The sequence below is a fragment of the Saimiri boliviensis genome, chromosome 3 (assembly GCF_048565385.1).
Source record: "Saimiri boliviensis isolate mSaiBol1 chromosome 3, mSaiBol1.pri, whole genome shotgun sequence".
NCBI classification, from domain to species: domain Eukaryota; kingdom Metazoa; phylum Chordata; class Mammalia; order Primates; family Cebidae; genus Saimiri; species Saimiri boliviensis.
In genome coordinates this window covers 93,299,295-93,320,266 of record NC_133451.1, presented here as the reverse complement: position 1 = coordinate 93,320,266, position 20,972 = coordinate 93,299,295, and the positions used below count along the sequence as shown (strand labels likewise).

Here is a 20,972-nt window from a genome sequence, read left to right as displayed (position 1 = left end):
GCACCTCTTGCCGCCCTCCCGATGGATTCCTGTGGTGCCAGGCAGGAATGGGCACTTGGAGACCTGGTGAGTTCCCAGAATCTTTCTGCTGCTTCCTCTACCACTGTATTTCTCTGGGTTAACTTGACTAAGCCCTAAGTAAAGTCAGAAACTTCTCTTGCAAACAGACATTCAGCTTCCCCAGTGGGGTTGTGTATTCAGTAGAGTAGGGTTTCCCTTTCCCACTTCCGCAGTTGGGACACTTAACTGTATTTGAGGTGTCTCTCGGGTCCTGCAGGAGCAGCATGTTTCCTTCAGAGGGTCTGTGGGTGCTCGTGGGATTGCTAAAGCCAAAATTCACAATGCAAGGCTCCATATGTTGCTCTGTTCGGAGTTGCAATCTAGTCCTGCCTTCGGGCTGCCATGATCCCAGAAACCTTTTATTATCCTACCCTAATATTGAAGTCATTAAATATGCTTTGATTTCTTAAGCACTGCCATTTTATATGAAGTTTTGTATATCAGGGAAACCAAGGAGTGACCAAGGAGTTTGAATAATTTTTCTTTCCATTATCTCTTTAATATAGTAAAGTTAACTACATTATAAAAGTCCATATTAGGTGGCTCCCTCTGAATGTTTTAGGAAGGGAATCACCAGCCACGACTGCAAATCTTTTAAATATCAGGATGCAAGGAGACTTTTTTCTGATTATTATATACAGTACAAAATATTGGTCCTTTCACAAGAACCAAGATTTCTTACTGTACAATCACTTTACACTGTAATGTGCTTTGGAACAAAAAATAAGAAAAAAAAAGAAAGAAAGAAAGAAAAATGTGCTTTGGAACCAGACATATCTGAGCATGAATTCTAACTCATTTCCTAGTCACCTAGCATTGGCCAAGATACTAAAACTCTGAATCTCAGTATCTTCATCAGTAAAATGGAGAAAACAGACCAGATTTTCTAGGCTGTTTTAGAAGGATTTGAATGTATGTGTATAACCACCTGATATCCTTTCAAGGAATGGTATTTATTCTTCTGTTTCTCTTTTGGACTGACTTCTTCTGAACAACTTCTTACTTCCAATTTTGATTGCTTTCTCAGTCCTCTGAGATTTTCGCCTTTTTTATTTACTCCAGCCTGTGCATTGAAAAGTTAGGATCAAAATCTTGCACTTTCTCTTTCTATAGCTTGATGTTTACATTAGTGGTCTTCATTCTGAGGACATTTTCTAGAACATGTTTCTTGGATGCCGCTGAAGAATTCAGAAGTTTCTTAGTTACCCTTGTCTCTGGTTTCCTGCAGTCTTTTGCATTTTTATCATATATTGACATTGAAAATTGTTTATTTCTGGATAGATAGTGGGTTCTCAGGGCATTGCTTATAAGTGAATTTTTTTTTATGTGTAATTTTGGCTACCGTCAACTATTATCAATTACTTTGGTTTAAATCCCTGTTACCCAATGTCCAGTGTCCTTTGGTAATCATGAAAAAATAATCACCTCCTTTTGTGCTACTATGAAAGCTATGAAATATAATGACTGATATGTGGAAATATCTATTTCTTTACTGAGAAGTATACATTGGATATAAACTCATATTTATAATGTGCACTTCATTGAACATAACTCTAATTAAAATATTAAAATATATTTGGTCTTCCTCTACATTTTTGTAGTTGAAAAGGTGGAAAATATTTTGATCATGGAACAAATTTCAAACCATTTTTAAGAGACTTGTTTATTGCTAATGGTTCTTTAGCATTTAAATGTCAACTTTTGAAAATGATTATATTATCAGAAATGCATACAATAAGTCATTTCAGTTATGCAAATTCTTATTTTAAATATGATGTAATTTTTTAACATTTAAATGCTAAAGCTTTAACATTATTTTGTATTTATTTTACATTCACATTCATTTATCCAGTTTTTTGGAGTAAGCCTTCTGTATGCATTGTGATTTTTCATAGTACACTTTGTAATTTAGACTTGCAGTCACAGACATTATATATTTATATCTTAGTTAACATATCATTATCTACTAATAAATAAGGGAAGAAAGCTAGATAAATTTAAACAATCATCTCCACCATGAATTAAAGCTGATGGGGAGGAGAGAATAAATGTGGAGGAAGTGCTCAAATACTCTTTGGATAGCAACCTTCCCACACTGCCCTTTATTTTCATGCAGTCCCAGAAGAATACGCTTCGCCTGATCAAAGAAAAATAAGACAAGATTTGCATCTGGGTAGATAGTGATTTAATTTTTCAGTCTGGAAAATTAAAGCCTGACCCAAACATACATTTCTGTTTTGTTTCCTTTGAGACAGCCAAGAGTATGAGATAATAATTCCAAACATCTCAAATACCAGGAGATGCCAAGATTGATGCTTTGTTTCCTATTTCATGAACTCAGGACAGGATGCTCAGCTCATAAACACATTTAGAGAGCTTTATAGGACACAAAACCACTTATACAGCACTATGAGTCTCCATTTTTTAATTCCCTTCCAAATTAATTTTTATGACTTCCCAGAGCACTTTCTCAATTCTCTACACAGATCATGAAATTTTGATTAAACATTTAATGAGGTTCTTTGTTGATCTCTCTTATTTCCCAAATCCCTTCATGCCACCATGCCTATTGAAGCCAGTGGCCCATCTCTAAAATAAACTATTAAAAGAGACGCACTATCCATTTGTAGTTTTATAGCATGTAGCCCTTTTAGTCCTGGCTTCCATAGTTATGGGATTTTAAAAATCTCTACTTATGAGACCATTGCTGAGAGCCTACTATGTGATTGTAACTGTGTCAGATGATAAAAAAAAATACAGAGATAAACAAAAATGATGATTTCTTTTCTCACATAATTCATAGGATAGCTGAAGACATCTAAAATGTTATAATGTATAGGTGAGATGAGAAAAAATTGCTATGAGGTAACTTGTATACTGGCACTTTTTAGCACATTATCTGTTTTAGATGGCATAAACATAGATTTACTCCAAAAATTAATCTAGATTTATTTATTCAGTAGAAACCATAAAATTAGTCAAGTGCATGGTGTGGCCCACCTGATTCTTCTACCAGTAAATACACAGCAGATCACATAAATATGTATATAACAAGTAAAATTTGTTTTATATTATTATGTTGATAGTTATTAATGTATCTACCATTCAATATTACAAGCCACAGTTTGCAATGTTAAAATAAGACAAAATAATGATGAAAGAAAAAAATTAAAGAATCTATCATGTAAGAATAGAGAACAAGCATAGTGAGGAAGGAGCACCTAACTGCCTAAAGCTAAGGAGTTAAGGAAGTTTTGACAAGAAAGTCACATTTATATTGAGACTCAAAGAATAGATAGATGGATAGATAGACAGGCAGGCAGGCAGACAGACAGACAGACAGACAGAAGGTCATGGCCAAGCAGAGAGTGAAAAGAAAATACCTCAGTTAGTAGTAAGAGTAAATGCATGAAAGTGTAATAAATGCCATTGCAAAGAGAATTCATATCTGCCAAATTTAGAGATCTTTACTTTTATTTATTTTTAATTTTTGTGAATATATAGTAGGTATATAATGTATATGGAGTAGATGAGATGTTTTGGTAGAGCCATGCAATGTAAAATAATCAAATCAAAGAGAATGAGGTATTTATCCCATCAAGCATTTATCTTTTGTGTTACAAATAATTTATTTATATTCTTTTAGTTATGTTTAGATGTACAATTAAGTTATTACTAACTGTAGTCACCCTGGTCTGCTATCAAATTAGTATAAACACTATGGAGAGCAGTTTGGAGGTTCCTCAAAATACAAAAAATAGAGCTACCATATAATGCAGCAATCCCACCATTGGATATATACCCCAAAGAAGGGAAATCAGTATGTCAGAGAAGTATCTGCACTCTCATGTTTGCTGCAGCATTGTGTACAATAGCTGAGATTTGGAAGCAAGCTAAGTGTCTATCAACAGATGACTGGATAAAGAAAATGTGTTAAATAGAGATCCTTTATCACACAAAACATAGAGAGTAGAGATTGTGAACTTTCTTTTTTCTCTCTTTTATCTGGCACAGCTACAAAAAGATGTATAGATTTGGTTGGATATCATTGAATTATTCTGGTTGTCACCGATTTTGGTGGAGAAAACGATTGGAAGTAAGAGACCAATTAAGACACTCTTGCAATGCTTCACAGCTGAGAAGATGAGGTCTAATTGGAGAAGCAAGGATGTGTTCAAAAGCTATCTTAAATAGAATAAAATAAAATAAAATCTGTTGACTAATTACATAGGAATAATAAATAAGAAACAAAGTGAAGAACGACTTGATCAGTGAAATTTTACTGATTTAATTAACTAAAATGCTGAATAAGAGGATCTTATGGATAAAGTGAGATGAAAAAAGCATTATTTGTTTGCAATGCCTACAGTGCATCTAAACACAAATTTCTAAAAGGGTATTGTAAATATGAAATGGAGCACAGAAGATAGGTTGAGGTTAGATATAATTGTTATATTTTGCTATGATTATAGTAAGATTTCCACCTGAAGCTGAAGATATCAGGCAAATAGATCACAGACCATTTTTAATTAACCTATGCTATATTTATTGTTTTGAGTCAAATTCAATTTTGATACATCAAATGGTTTTTATCTTCAAATATTTCAATATTATTCAAATAATTCAGTATTGTAAGTTAGAGGACCATAGTTAGAGGAGTAGGCCAGATTTTTAAATTTTCTTTACATCAGTTTCCCACTTTATAAAAGTATTTATAACAATATTTGTTTTACCGAGTTACTAAAATTTTCAAGAATGGTTAAATTTTAAAACTAATTAAAATGTATGGAAGATATGCATTTTAAATTTAAAATACAAATATACTAAAAATAAAAAGATGCAAAATGATATAGTATACAAAACATAGGCATGCAAAAGCTGGAGAGGCTATGTAAATATTAGCCAAAATAAAGAAAAAAGGTTTACCACAAATAAATAAGGATGTTGCATAATAATAAAATGATCAATTATTTATGAAGGCATTACAATCCTATATACACACAAAAACTGAAAGAGAAATTTAGATAAATCCACAATCATAGATGAAGATTTTAATACTCAATTATTATCAATTAATAGAAATTGAAAATTTTCTATTTCTTAATATACTAAGAAATGTCTTAATATATTCGATTAAGAAAATCTTAACATATTAGGAAGGACACAGAAAACATGATCACATTATCAATTACCTTGAATTATTTGAAATTTAGAGAGCAATACTTTGCCCCAAAACTGCAGAACACACATTATGTTTAAATACACATAAATTGATCACCAAATTAAATCATATGTTGGGCCATAAAGTAAGCACCAATAATTTAAAAAGAATAAAATCATTCAGAATATGTTACTGAAAAAATTAAACTAAAATTAACTAATAAAATTATTAAAATTCAGTAATATATGTAACACTCATCATGATTATTTTGAAATTAAGTAACACACTTCTAAATGACCGATACATGAAAGAAGAAATCGTAAAAGCTGTGACAATATTGTGAATTGGGTAATAATACCATATAATATGTCAAAATATGTAGTATGTGTTTTGGAAAACAAGGAAGATTCAAAATCAGTGTAATGAGTGTCCATCTTAAGAAGTGAGAAAAGAAAAAGGGGATAAAACCAAAAGACAAGAAAAAAGTAATAAAGAGAATGAATTAATGAAATATGAATAAGACAAAATAAAAATATCAGCAAGGTTTAAAATTAGTTATTTGAAATAATAAATAAAATTGAAAAAACACTAGTGGAATTAAGAGGGGAAACATGTACACAAACAAATTACCAGTAGTGGGAATGAAAGACAGCTTATCCCTACAGATCCTATAGATTCTAAGCAGATAATAAAGAAATGTTAGGAAGATCTTAGTTCAAGAAATTTGACAACATAGATGAAATGAACAAATTAATCAAAAAAAGAAAACTTTTCAGGACTGATAAGAAATAGAAAATGTAAAAGTTTTATATGCCTATTAAAGAGATAAATTATATTTATTATCAAAGATAACATTCCCCAAAATAAAATCCAGATTCAGATAGGTTCACTGGTATTTTCTACCAAACATTTAAGAAATAAATAATAACAAACCTACACAAACCTTTTGGAAAATATTGAAAGAGGAAAATATCCAAATCTGTTTTATGAGATTTACTTAACTCTGTTAATACAACTTGACAAAGATGCTAGAGGTATTAAAACAATAGAATCCATTATCCCTCATACACAGAGTGACAAAAATTCTTAACAGTAGTAAATAGAATTCAGCAATACATAAAAGGCATAATTTATTATGAGCAAGTAGGGCTTATCCCAGCATGCAAGGTTGGTTTAATAGGCATAAATCACCAGTGTTATTTATTATGTTAAGAGAATAAAGGAAAACATATCTCAATAAATGCGGTAAAACACATTAATCAAAACCGAAACCAAAATATATTTCCTCAACCTGGCAGAGAGCATTTACATGAAAATACCTATAGCAAATTATACATAGTAGTAAAATAAGGTATCTGTTTCCCCTAAGATTAAGAGAAGAATTTTGATTTTCAACATTTCTACTGGAGCTCTTAACCAACTGAATAAGGCAAGATAAAATTAATATACAATATTCAACTGTATTTTTTTAAATGTGTGGAACAGTAAATTGAAAAGGAAAATTTTAAATTCACTTATGGTGGCATAAAAATATAAAATATTTAGGGCTAAACTTTAAAAAGATGTTAAAGCATTCCACATTAAAAGCTATAAAACATTCATGTAAAATATTAAAGATAACCTGGAAAAAAATGGAGAGAAGAACTATGGTTGTAGGTTGGAAAACTATTATTAAGATAAAGAATTCCCTGCTTGATCTATAGATTCAACTCAATACCAACCAATATTCTAATAGGCTCTTTTGTAAAAAATTTAACAATTGATTTTAAGTTAATGCAGAAAAGCAAAGAATCTTGAATAAGCAAAATAATTTTTAAAAATAAGGACCAAATTGGGAGAACGTCACTACCTGATTTCAATACTTTCTGTAAGTCTGCATTAATCATGCTAGCATGAAAAACAAAGTGATTAGTGGACCAGAAGGGAGAGTAATAGATTTTTAACAAAGGTAGCAAAAACAATTCAACTGGGGAAGAACAGTATTTTTAACAAAGTGTGCTGGAATGACTAGCTAACATTAATAGAAAAATACAGATTTCAACACTTTGTACACTACGCTGAAAAAAACTTCAGGTGGATTGTAGAACTAAATTTAAAAGCAAAAACTGTTAAACCTCTTGAAAAAAAACGCAAAAATGCTTCATCAACTTAGAGTAGGTGCATTTTCATTCAAAAATGGAACAGAAAGCACTAGCCCAAAAAGAAAAAGGTAAGCTGTGCTACATCAAGAATAAAATTTCTTCTAGACAAAACTAATCATTAAGTACAGGGAAAAGTAATTGTAGACCGGTAAGAATTATTTTCAGTGCATATATCTGAAAAAGTCTTGTATCTTGAATAGAGAGAAGACTCCTGCAAACTATTTAAAAACAAAAACAAGCTATTTAAAAATGAGCAGAACACTTTGTTCTAGTTGTCTATCACTGAGTAATGAACATCTCAAACTTAATGACTGAAAACAAAAACAATGATCATTTATTTTGCTCACAAATCTGCAATTTGGGCAAAGCCCCAAGGGGTTAGCATATATCTGCCTAATGCAGCAATGTCTCAGATAACATGAAAGTATTAATGGAAGATAACTCAATGCCTAAGGGTATTACTCATTTACCTGTCTGGAAGCTGTTTCTGGATAGAGACGGGAATGTCATCAAAGGCTACTCTCCATAACACATTACACATGGCCTGTCCACATGGCTGCTTGCTTCCTCGTAGCAGAGTAGTTGGGTTCCCAGGGTAGGCATTCCAAGAGAAAAATAGAAGTGGAAGCTGCAGGCTATTAATTCCAGGCTCAGAAACTGGCTCGGTATTTCTGCTGCTATAATGGAGTAAAGAAGCAATCACAAAGCCAAAATTCAATGAAAGGGGCTATAGAACCTGTATCTTAATGGAAAAAGTATAAAATAATTTGGGGGCTATGTTTTAAAAGTGCCACAGTTCACCCTCTGGCCACAAATTACTTATATTCTTTTCCCATCTAAAATACACTCACCTCACCATCAAACCTTGTCTCTACTAAAATAAAATTAAAAAAAAAAAAAATTAGCTAGGCATGGTGGCATACACCTGTAATCCCAGCTACTCAGGAGGCTGAGGCAGGAGAATTGCTTGAACCCGGAAGGCGAGGATTGCACTGAGCCGAGATCACGCCAATGCACTCCAGCCTGGGCAACAAAGCAAGACTCCGTCTCAAAAAAAAAAAAAAAAAAAACACTCACCTCCTTCCAAAACCCTCAAATATCTCATCCATTACATCATCAGGCTCAATTTTGAAGTCCAGGATTTTGTCATCTAAACCAGATACCAGTGCAGACAAAATGTATTGTTTTATATTCTTTTTTTTTTTTTTTTTTTTGAGACGGAGTTTCACTCTTGTTACCCAGGCTGGAGTGCAACGGCGAGATCTCGGCTCACCGCAACCTCTGCCTCCTGGGATCAGGCAATTCTCCTGCCTCAGCCTCCTGAGTAGCTGGGATTACAGGCACGCGCCACCATGCCCAGCTAATTTTTTGTATTTTTAGTAGAGACGGGGTTTCACCATGTTGACCAGGATGGTCTTGATCTCTTGACCTCGTGATCCACCCACCTCGGCCTCCCAAAGTGCTGGGATTACAGGCTTGAGCCACCGCGCCCGGCCTGTTTTATATTCTTAACATGGTTTCTTTCAATATAAAGTTATATGAACTAAGAAAACAAGGTGTGTGCTCCCCCACCCCCACCAGCACACACACATTCAACAAGTACTAGTGAAAGAGGCATAGAATAACTTCTTTAGACACATTCAAAAGGAGGGAAGCAGGGAAGAGGTCACAGACATCAGTCAGTGCTTATTACCAATTCTGAAATCCATCTGTGTACATGTTGCCACTTTCTTAATCAGGGTCAAGTACCACCTCCTTAAAATAATCCTCTGTAGCTCATGAATTCATGCCATTTTTTTTTTTTTTTTTTTTTTTTTAAGATTCTATGGGACAGGTGTGGTGGCTCATGCTTGTAATTCCAGAACTTTGAGAGGCTGAGGTAGGAGGATTGCTTGAGCCCAGGAGTTCAAGACCAGCCTGGACAACATGATGAGACCCTGTATCCACAATGAAATGAAATATTAACTAAGGATGGTTGTATGCACCTGTAGTCCCAGCTCCTCAAGAGGCTGAAGTGGCAAGATCACTTGATCTCGGGAAATGCAGTGAGTCATATTTGTGCCACTGCACTCCAGCCTGGTTGACAGAGCAAGACCCTATTGAAGAAACAAACAAAAAAATAAAAACAAAAAAAGAAAGGTTCTATGAACTATCATCTTCCTGAGATCCTAACAATGGCTCTTACACTACTGTACTAGATTTGATCTTTTCCCTAAAAATTTTGCTACTTTGAGACTCTTCCGCCATCTGGAGAGGCAGAGAATAAGGAACAGTTTCCTTTTCAAATCTAGCAAGTCATTTATATATATATATATATATATATATATATATATATATATATATATGGTTAACATTTCATCTTTAATTCCTCTTTCTCTTTTTGTGTTTTGTGTTTTATCATAAACAACAAGAATTTATCAGTTGACCCTTTCAATATTCTGCCTGGAAATCTCTTTAGCTATATGTTGAATCAGCAGACTAGCTTTATGGGACAGTGTCATGGTTTGTTTTGTGTTGCTAAGAAAGAATACCTGAGACTAGATAATTTATAAAAGACAAGAGGTTTGTTTATCTCACAGTTAAGGAGGCTGAGAAGTTTAAAGGCCTGGCTTTGGCCTCTGGCAAGGGCTTTTGTGCTGTGCCCATGGTGGATAAGATTAAGGCCGGGCGCGGTGGCTTACACTTGTAATCCCAGCACTTTGGGAGGCCAAGGCGGGCAGATCACAAGGTCAAGAGATCGAGACCATCCTGGCCAACACAGTGAAACCCCGGCTCTACTAAAAATACAAAAAAATTAGCCTGGTGTGGTGGCGCACGCCTGTGGTCCCAGCTACTTGGGAGGCTGAGGTGGAAGAATCGCTTGAACCCGGGAGGCGGAGGTTGCAGTGAGCCAAGATTGTGCCACTGCACTCCAGCCTGGTGACAGAGCAAGACTCCATCTCAAAAAAAAAAAAAAAAAAAAAAAAAAAAAAAAAAAAATCAAAGGGTAAGTGGAACAACAACCCATTCTTTCCAGAGATAATCCATTCCCAAGAGCAAGATTACCAATCATAAGGGATCTGCCCCCATAACACAAACACCCCTCACTGTGATCCACCTCCCAATACTGCCACACTGGGCATCACATTTCAGCATGAGTTTTTCCAGGGATATAACAAACCATATCTAAACCATAGTTGCATCCATTCTTGTAAATGAAGTTTTATTATAACACATTCATGCCCATTCATTTCTCACTACAATGGCATAGTTCAGTAGTTGTAACAGAAGCCCTATGGTCTCCAAGCTTAAAATATGTACTATCCAGCCCTTCACGAAAAAGCTTGCTGACTCCTGATGAACTGATAAGGTGTTTACTTGGTACTTGGGTAAATTTGACAAATTTCCTAATTTTCTCATTGCCTCAGATGCCAGTATGGTCACACATCTCACTATTACAAGGGTCCCCTTTGGTGCAGGTTCCAATTTCATTACATTAGAGGCTTCATTGGCAGCCTTCTAGGTTTTCTTAGGCTGCTGTTTGAAGGCCTTAGAATTTCACTAACATCTTTTTTTTCTCATCTTTAGTCACAAAGCCAATTTTTGTTATGAAATAACCAAAATGTGTTCTGGTTACTGATGCTGTATAAAAAGCCACCCCATAAATAACTGGCTCAATACAACAACAGTCGTTTATTTTGCTCATAAATCTACAATCTGGATAAAGCTCAGTGGGGAAAACTTGTCTCTGCTCCACTAGGTATCAGCTAAGGCAGTTCAGATGGGGCTAAAGGATCCACATCTAGGATGGTGCACTCATATCTTGCAAGTTTGGGTTGGTTGTAGGTTCCTACCCACTTGGACCCCTGCACAAAGTGGTACAGGTTTTAAAACTGCATAATATCTGGCTCTCAAGAGAGACGTTCCCATAGAACCAGGTGAAGCACATCACCTTTTATAATCTAGCCTCTGAAGTCATATAGCAAAACTTCCACTAGAAGCTATCACTGAAGGCAGTAGCAAGGTTTCACTCCTTTTGTCAGATAAACCCAACCACCTAATGGTAGGAATGTCAAGAATGTATTATAAGAGAACTATGTGTTATGGAAGATACTGTTGTACCTATTTGCATTATCATTATTCTGGCAAATATGTCTGCCACAAACTTGAACAGATTCTTCACTGAAGAAGATATACAGATGAGGAATAAGTACATGCACACACAAAAAAGGTGTTTGGCATTATTCATAAGCAGGTAAATGCACCATTTAACAACCGTACCATTTCATAACCATTTCACACAGCTAAAATTAAAAAGACTGATAACATCACACTAAATGCTAGCAAGGATGTGAAGCAGTTGAAATTAAAGCAAGCATGTGAAGCTGGCGAGAGCATAACATGGTACAACTGCTTTGGAAAACTAGTAATTTCTCAGAAAGTTAGCAGCAATTATACACCTAGATATTTACCTAAGAGAAATGAAGCACTGCCCACAAAGGCTTGTATAAGAATATTCCTTTTATAGCTGCTTTATTCATAATAGCAAAAAACTAGAAGCAACCCAATGTCCATCAACAGGAGAATGAACTTGTGGTATATTTATACCACACTAGTCACTAGTAAAATGTAGCAGATCATTGATATGTACTGTAATATAAGGTTAATCTCAAAAGCAGTATGCCAAGGAAAAGGATCTAGACACAAAAAGGTATATAATGTTTGCTTTTATTGTTTATCAAGTTCAGGAACAATGAAAACTATGGTAATAGGAATTAAAACAGCTGTTGTCCAGGGGCTCAAAATTAATTTGAGAGGATAAGAGAAAGATTTCTGGGGTGAGGAACATGGGTTATATTTTAATCAGAGTAGCAATTACCTGATGTACATATTTCTTCAAAAGTTGTGTATTTATTACATGTGAATTTTATGTCCTTAAAACAGTATTAAAATGCATTGATTTGTATACACATTTGTGTGTTTCAATATTTGTGTTATGTTATAGTAAAAAATACTTTAAAGAAAATTTGAGATTGATAATTGAGATTTCTTAGGGAAAAAATGTGCAAGGTATCTGTCCTGCCTGTGACCCTTACAACCTCTGACCCTGTTTTCAGAGGTATATGGAAGCTCTTCAGTTATTCTTGGCTCTTTTGTATGACTTGAAGCGGCTTTTGAATGCCTCTCTGAACTCTGAACTCAGCTCTTCAACATCAACTACATCCCTTGACACAGAAATCTCAGTTCACTAAAGCACCACTTTTCAAACTTTAATGTACCTGAGAATCTTATCAAATTACATATTCTGACTCAGGAATCTGGGGTGGGATCTGAGAGTCTGTACTGTCGACGGCTCCCAGGTGATCCTGCAGCTGTTGGTCCTTGATGGACTGCACTTGGAGTTGCAAAGCTCTGGTGCACACTGACGTGGCTTTCCTGTTTTCTCACTGTTGCTGCCCTGTGCTGTCTCAGGTAGGAATCTTCCCCAATTTCTGGCACCTTAAAGAAAAATTATGTTACCACCCACCAGACCACAAGTCCAACAGAAGAGCGTTATTTAACCACCTTCCACACGGAAAGTATGTATCTCCTTTCTCTGTGGAATAAAATTTTCCACTTCTGTTAATTTTCCAAATAGCTGAAATTTAATCCATATTTTATATTATTTTTCTTCATCTAAGACTGTGGAAGACTCACTGTACCTCCCCGAAATCTTAAACAGATAGTACTAAGAATGATTGAATCTTTTTTTATTAACTCAGGGACATTATTAGGCTGTAATGCAGGAATGCCCTCTGGAGTGATTGAGGTCTGTTTATCCCTGCCTAAAGAGGTCCTAGACTGCAATTCTTTCTATGCTCTTGTGTGCTTTTGGAAATTGTTGTTTTCTTAATTCCCCGGCAGACTCTTATTTGCTAGTTCTTATTAGACTTCAGCCTGCCTGGCTTTACCAGGCATCATTCGCTCTTCTAATTGTTATTTAAATTCAATTATACAAATTTAAAGTGAATAACCCAGCAATGGTTCATATATTTGTTTAGAACAAAAGTGAAAAGACTGAAAGAGTACATAGAGTTTCCTGTTTTAGGAACATGTGGGAGCTTGAGTGTCTAACTTTCACTAATTTGGTTAACTTAGAGGCCAATGTTTCTTTTTTTATTATAGGATATGTTATACAATCATGTTTGTCCATGTTTGGTTTATTAACCAAACTTACAATGGAAGTTTACAATGGAATCAGCTTACAATGGAATCAGCCGTGGTGCTTATAAAAATGAAATCCAGCTTACAATGGAATCAGCTGTAAAATTCTAGGGCCTTAGCTTTACAGATGCTCATACATTAAACCTGGGGGATTCTGCATTGAGCAAACACATCAGGAGTTCCTGTGCCCAGAAAATTTGAAAAAAATATTGTTTCTGTGTGAATGGCATTAATCTGTTGAAGATTGTGCTGCTTTCTTTAAGTTCTCATTAGAATTTCTCCTTTATCTTTGGTCTTCTCTAATTATAGCTAGGTCTAATTTTCTATGCTGCACTAGAAAACTTGTTTGTCTCAATTAGGAAGCTTCTTATCACATAATGACTCATACTTTTCCATTTCTTGGGAGTGGAAAATTAGATGGAAATGTACTAACTTACATATCAGGACTCCAAGTCTGGTCTGTTGACCCTCCAAACTTAAATTCTGCCTGAATGGAATATCTAAAGCTGCAAATTCCCATGTCTCCCAACAAATAACAAGTTTTTTCTAAGAGGAAAAAAAAACAGATGCATAAGTTAAGGTCCAAATTTATGTTTACATTGTTGATACAAAAACTGTCCTCTATTCAAAATATATGTCATATATATAGCAATTAATAATACCCATCTGAATTTTTTAAATCCCTCTAAAAGTGGCTTATCATTAGTTGTTGTCTGTCTAAAGATTTACAAGACATAAAAAGAAATCCAAGTTTTTGTCTAAGGTAGAACACAAGATATAAAAGATGTGTCTAGAATAAATTCTGGTATAAAAATCATTCCACCTCATATCTGTACCCTAGCAAATGAGAAATATAAAAGCAGAAAACCACATATTCCTGGTCATTACCCTCAACCTAGTGTCCTGTATTACCTAGATATCTTAGCACATTCTACCAGCCACCTGGCTCTCCCACTCTCTACAATTATTCCTTCAATAAGTGTTTACTAAGGTAGTATGAGCCAGGGGTTATGCTAGCTGCTAAAGATAGAGTACTGAAAAAAAAAAAAAAAAGATTAGAAGCTCTTTCCTTGAGGAGCTTTAGCTTCTAGTGGGAAAGACAGACAGTGAGACCCAAAAAAATTAAAGTATACATGATAGGTAATTATAAGTGCTAAAAAGAAAATGGCAAAGAAGGGAAGGAGATAGAAAATATTGGTAGGGCAATTGAGTGTGGCCAGGCTTCTTAGAGGCGACTTTTGAGCAAACCTGAAGGATCTGAGGAAAACAGCCTGCTGGACATCTTGAGAAAGAGTCCTCTATCCCAGGCAGAGGAAGTAGTGGGTGCAACAGCACTGTGATCTTAACCAGTGCTTTCATGGAAGTTTGGAGCTGAGTGATCAAGACGAGAAGTAGATGAGCTGAAGGGGAGACAGAAAGGGACAGAATTGAATAACGTAGCATCATACAGGTCTTAATGAGAATTGTTTGGTTCTTCCTGAGCAAGATGAGAAGTCATTCATGTGTCTGAGCACAATGATGTAATCAGACTTGCGTTTAACGGAATCACTCTACTGCTGTGTTGAGAACAGACTGGAGAGAGACAAGGGCAGAAGCAATATGAATGGGTGAGAGGATATTGCAAGAACCAAGGCTATAGATTAAAGGATTTCCAATTTTTCATACTGTTGCCAAATTCCCAAAATGCCCTTCTTCCAATCACTCTTCACCACTGGCATAGTCCACTGCAAACTGTGAACATCTTCAAATCTGTAGCTGCATTCAACCTCTCTTCCTTTCCTCTTTCACGATGGAAAAAAGTCCTCTATAATGAATAGGCAGTAAAATACACTGAGTGAGAATATTGGCTCTAGACATAGAAGCTTGATGTATAATAATTTCTCTTCCACCTAATTGTGTGACTTAAGAACATTCCCTAAAAGTTCTGTATCTGTTTCTTCACCTGCAACATGAAGACAATGGTAAGAATTACTTCAAAACATGGTGTGAGGACCAAAAAGAAAACAAAAGAAACAAATTTCCATCATTGTGAGGAGATCCTGCCACATAATTAAAGCTCAGAAATACTTAGTTTCACTTTCCACGCATACTAGGGAGCCTGTCCCTCCTCCTTACTTGAAAACCTTACCCCAGTGACAATTCTCCCCTTCTGCATCTTCAACAGTTTCCTCCTGACTAGATCTTCTCATCAGTAATTGAACATACTCAGCTCTTCTCCACCTTAAGAAAAAAAAAAAAAAGGGCTCCCTGAATCTACCCTTGTTTTATATCAGGTTTACTATAGAGAGCCTCATACAAAGATGAAAGTGCTGATGTCTTATTTAAGAGGAAAAAAATGAGAAAAGGAAGAATGTAAAGCAATACTAAATGAGGTGTTACCAAATAGCTACCCCTTCTCATGAAAGCTCTAACGTGTGCATCAGATTGTTCAACAGATGTAACTGCTTGACATTTGCAATTTTTCCAGGCAGGCTGCAAGAAGAAAATGTGATCCTAGCAGTCCTGGGAAGAAAGAAAGGTGAGGAAATTGATCTGCCTACCTCCCTCCTAGCTCTTGTTTTCTACTGGGCAGTGTGTAGCCCTCGACGAGTTAACTTCTCTGCTGTTTTGAATTTTGTGGTCTGGTACTTCTGGATTCCGGATTCCACATTGGACTCTGTCAGTGTGGTTATGATTCATCCAAGCTCAGAAATGGCATGAGAAGTCAAAAAATTCAAGGGTACAGCTGGTCAGCTTGGCTGCAAAAAAAAAAAAAAAAAATACTAATAATAACTAAGAGGGAAGGCTTGGTGTTCCCAGGGCAAGTTGAGCCCAGACGTCAGCCGGTGTTGGCCAAACACAGTTAGTTGTCCTGCACTGGGGCCGGTGCTCTGGGAGGCAGGCAGTGCCACAGGAATATGACTAGTTACACAGTATTTACAATTGACGGTACTACAGCTGGTACAGCTCTGTAGCCTCAGTTTTACTACTACCTCTTCATCTCTTTGCAAGCTTCATGAAAGGATTGTCTACACACTCTGTTTCTTCATCTTTATATCCTATTAACTCTAAAATTTGGTTTCCTCACTAACTCTAACCCTTTATTCCAATAGCTTTCAGTACGGTAATCAATAATCTTCATGGCCCTACATCCAATAACAGTTTTTAATCCTCACCTTATTTGACCTTTCAGAATCAGTTGATGTAAATTGACAATTTTCTTCAATAGGCATTCTCTGTCTTCGTCTCTCAAGACAGAAACTTCTGGTTTTCCTCCTATCTTTCTGGTTGCTATTTTCATGTCTTCTCCCATACTGTGATTTTTTTTTTAAACGATAGGGAATCCTCCAGCTTGGAATTTAGTCTCTCTTTAATCCTCTCTGTACATGCCGTTTTTTGATCTATTCCATGGCTTTAACTACCATGTATAATCCAGAGCTGCCTCTCCTAACATCTATCTTTGACCTAACCTCTTCTGAGCTCCATTTCAATTGTTGACAGACGTGTGTGTGTGTGTGTGTGTGTGTGTGTGTGTGTGTTTGTGTTTGTGTGTCAGGTTCTTGCACTGTCTCCCAGGCTAGTGTGCAGTGGCAGTGTGATCATAGCTCACTAGAGCCTGGACCTCCTGGGCTCATGTGACACTCTCATCTCAGCCTCCTGAGAACCTGGGACCACAGGTGCACACCCCACACCTGGGTAATTTTTAAATAATTTTTTAATTAATAAAGGGCTTTACAGGTTCTTGCAACACAGAGTTTTGCAGTCTATGTTGCCCAGGCTGATCTAGAACTCCTGGGCTCAAGTGATTCTTCCACCTCAGCCTCCCCAAATGTTGGGATTACAGATATAAGCTATCATGCCTGGCCTTGACAGACTATTTTCATTGGGTGTTTTTATAGACATCATAAACTCAACATGCTCAAACTTTAATCCATATTCTACCTCATAAAACAGCAACTCCTATAGTTTTTGTTTTTCATAGACAGTACTGTAACTCATTTGACCATTCACATAAGACATTTGAGGTTTATCTTTGACTCCTGTTCCCATCTCAGTTTCCCAACTCCCAATCATGACTGATAGACTCCGAAAGAGTTTCCATGTCCCATAAATCCTTTGTCTTTTCCTGTACTTTCCAGTTAAACTTCTCAAAAATGTTCTCCTATACTTGGAATCCACATTTCCTCAGGTTAGTCCCTAATCTTCTAATCACACATCAACCCATCCTGTACGACTTCCTCTCAGATCACAGATTGGGAACAGGCTACCGTCACACCACAACCTTCATGTGGCTAAATCCAAAGGGAACTTTAAAGGTCTCATCTTACTTGGACTTGTAGTAGCTTTCAATAGTATGAGTCCCTCCACTCCTCTTGAGACATTTTCTTTCCTTTTCTCTGTCAAGAGATTTTAACCTCACCTTTTTGGATTTTCCTTTTGTCTGTGTAGTAGATTCCTCATTCTTTACCCAGCAATTAAATTTGGGATTACAGTCAGTTCTCCATATCTTCAGACTTCATATCTGTGGATTCAACCAACAAAACATGAATTAAAAATATTCCACACATACAAAAGCAATATAAAGTAACAATACAATAATTAAAAATCATACAAATAAATAACAATACAGTGTAACAACTATTTGCCTAGCATTTACCATGTTTTAGGTATTATGAATAATATAAAGTTAAAATATACAGGAGGATATGCATTAGTTATATGCAAATACTATGCCTTTTTATATCGGAGACTTGAACATCAGTGGATTTTGGTATCCATGGTGTGGGAGGGTCAATTTTCTGTGAATACCAAAGTAGGACTGTCTTTTAGGCCCTTTCTCCCTAGGCAATTTTATCCATTCTGTTACTTTAAATGACAATGTATAATATATACACAAGGTACTAAACTCACATCTCCAGCACATAATTTTCCACTTATTTTCAGATAGAATGCAGGTAGCTATTTGCATCTCTTCTTCAGTATCTCAAGAATCTAAACCTCTGCATCTGCAAAACCAAACTTATGAGCCCCCTCCTGAAACCTTGTATATTTTTATTGCTTTTTTTTTTTAACCAGTGTAAATAACACTACTATTTTCTGAATTTTGGAAGTCAGAAACTTAGCAACATTTCACTCTTTCTCAATCTTTAATTGAATCCTTTACCAAGTGCTCTCAATATTACCTTCCAAGTTTCCCACTAATTTTTTCATTTCTCTTTGGATCCGCTACCTTCACTCTAGTTCAAGCTTTCTATCATTTTGTGCGTGGACTTTTTTAGTAAACTTTTTTACTAGACTACCACATTCGCTCTTAACCTGGATCAAATCCATTCTCAATACAGCTCTCTGGGTGATCTTGTCAAAATGCACATCTGTACCTATGATCTTATAGAGGCTTACATTCTTCACATAGCCCAAAAACCCTGCCCTCATCCTCCTCAACTTCCTTTGCAGCCTTATCTCACCCTGTGTCTGTCATTGCACTCACTTTCCAGACACATTGGCCTCCCTTCTGTTCCTTGTCCCTTCCGTGTTACCTCTTGCTACAAGACCTTTGTGGGTTTTCTTCCTGTCTGGAGTGATCATTTCCCCCCCATCCCGTTTCCTTTCATCCCCAGTTCCTTTGACTTGTTAACTCTTAAGTATCCTTCAAATAGAAATTTAATTGTCACTTTTCCAGCAAAGCCCTGACATATCTTCTTAAGTGTATAAAATCTTTCATTATACAAATTCTACTAAATCAAACTTTCAAATAATATTTTCTCATAGCATGTCATGTCAAATAGATGTTTAAATGGACATTTACTGTACATACTTGATTAATGTCTTTTTCCAGCTCCAATCCAACCAAACTCTTCAGGAATATTGCCAGCCTCTTGAGAAGAACTATTCTGGTGCTCACTATTTCGTCCCTAGTGACTAGGACAATACTGAACATATAATAGTCAGTTAATATGTGCTGGATGAATGAAAGTATATGGAATATTCCTTAGGAGAGTCTCTATTTTTGAAGATTCAGATGTTTCTGAAAACTTTAAAATATGGATGACTCAAATGCCCTCTACATAATCACAGTGAATTTACTATACTGCTTAAAAGCTGAGCTCCAAATTAGGTTGCCTGTATTCAAACCAGTTTTGTCACGTAATATATGTGTGACCTCTGCAAATTAACCTTTCTAAGTCTCTGTTTCTGATAAATGAAGATAACTACACTATGGCCCACAATTTCTGTGTGAATAGATGGAGATATGCAAGTATGTAGCTCAGCACAGCCTGTCACACAGAAACTGCTAATTAAATGGTAGCTGTTGTATTATGGACCTGATTTCTTCACGTGTTCTTCCTTTTCTGCTCATGGATCTTTGTGAGCGATTTGTATTACATCTCTTCAGTGAACTTGGTGGAAAATACATCTTGCACATTTCACAAGAAATCTAGTCCCATTAAACTTATTATCATTTTTGTAGTTTTACTGAAGATGCGTGTTTTCACAAAAGTTGCCTGAAGTCCAAGTTAGCCTACCTTCTCTTTGGCCCTCGCCACACTTCTCTTCTCTAAGCTGCGAGTCTATACTCAATTGCTTTCCCCAGATTTCCCCCCATGAACAGATGTCTGTGATTTACAGTTTAGTTTTCCTTCAGCAAGGAAACAGCCTTGTTAGTTTCATTTGTTTACCTGTTTTTGCTAAGGATTATGGTAAAGAACAGCATTTCCCTTCTCACAACTTCATCAACTCACTTCCTTGCCTAGAAGGCTTTTCTGAAATATCTTGGCCCTTAATATAAAGTTCAAGGCAGGCTTTTGCATAACCTGGCTCCTGCTAGTCTTTCTGATCTCATATTGTGCTACCACCCTCCTGCTCATTTTTCTGTAGCCACAGTGACCTATTTTTCTCTGCCTTAAATGCAATGAGAGTTTGCTGGTTCACGTCCTTTACAATTTCCCAACTCTCTCCCTTTGCCTATTTAAGGCTCAATCATCCTCTGGGTCTGGATTTAATATCTATTCCTCAGAGAAGTCTCAATGACTGGAATTGAGTTCCCTTGTTATATAACTTCATTGCATAATATACATTTCTCTAATTAAATAATTTTAATAATTATTAATTTATATAATTAATTTTATAATTAAATGTTTATAATTATATTTCTATATTTTACTTAAATAAATAATTACATACTGTTTTTTAATAAGAAAGGTATATTGCCCTGTTGACTGTTTCATACTTACTTCCCTAGAGACCAGTTGATGAGGTCATAATGGATATTCAATAGATATTTGCTGAATGAATGATGATTTAATCTTTACATACTATTGCATTTTTTGACCTTAGTTTTTCATAGCATTCCCAAATTATTCAAGAGTCTGAAATCTATTTCTTTTTAAAATTTATTTTGATTTTTAATTTTTGTGGTACATAGTAGGTATATATATTTATGGGGTACA

The 20,972-nt window shown here is 35.7% G+C and overlaps 1 long non-coding RNA gene across 3 annotated transcripts; it reads right to left on the bottom strand.

Annotated features, from left to right (window-relative positions):
- Nucleotides 1-12,051: 12,051 nt before the first annotated feature.
- On the bottom strand, nucleotides 12,052-20,287 carry LOC141584023 (uncharacterized). Of its 3 annotated transcripts, none has more exons than XR_012516892.1 (5): nucleotides 20,202-20,287; nucleotides 17,945-18,046; nucleotides 16,086-16,283; nucleotides 13,979-15,765; nucleotides 12,052-12,840 (listed from the first exon to the last, which is right to left on the bottom strand). It is a non-coding gene; the product is annotated as an uncharacterized LOC141584023 (long non-coding RNA). The 3 variants fall into 3 exon arrangements; XR_012516891.1 differs by having other exon boundaries at nucleotides 12,052-15,487; nucleotides 15,674-15,765; XR_012516890.1 differs by having other exon boundaries at nucleotides 12,052-15,765.
- Between the last annotated feature and the right edge of the window lie 685 nt (nucleotides 20,288-20,972).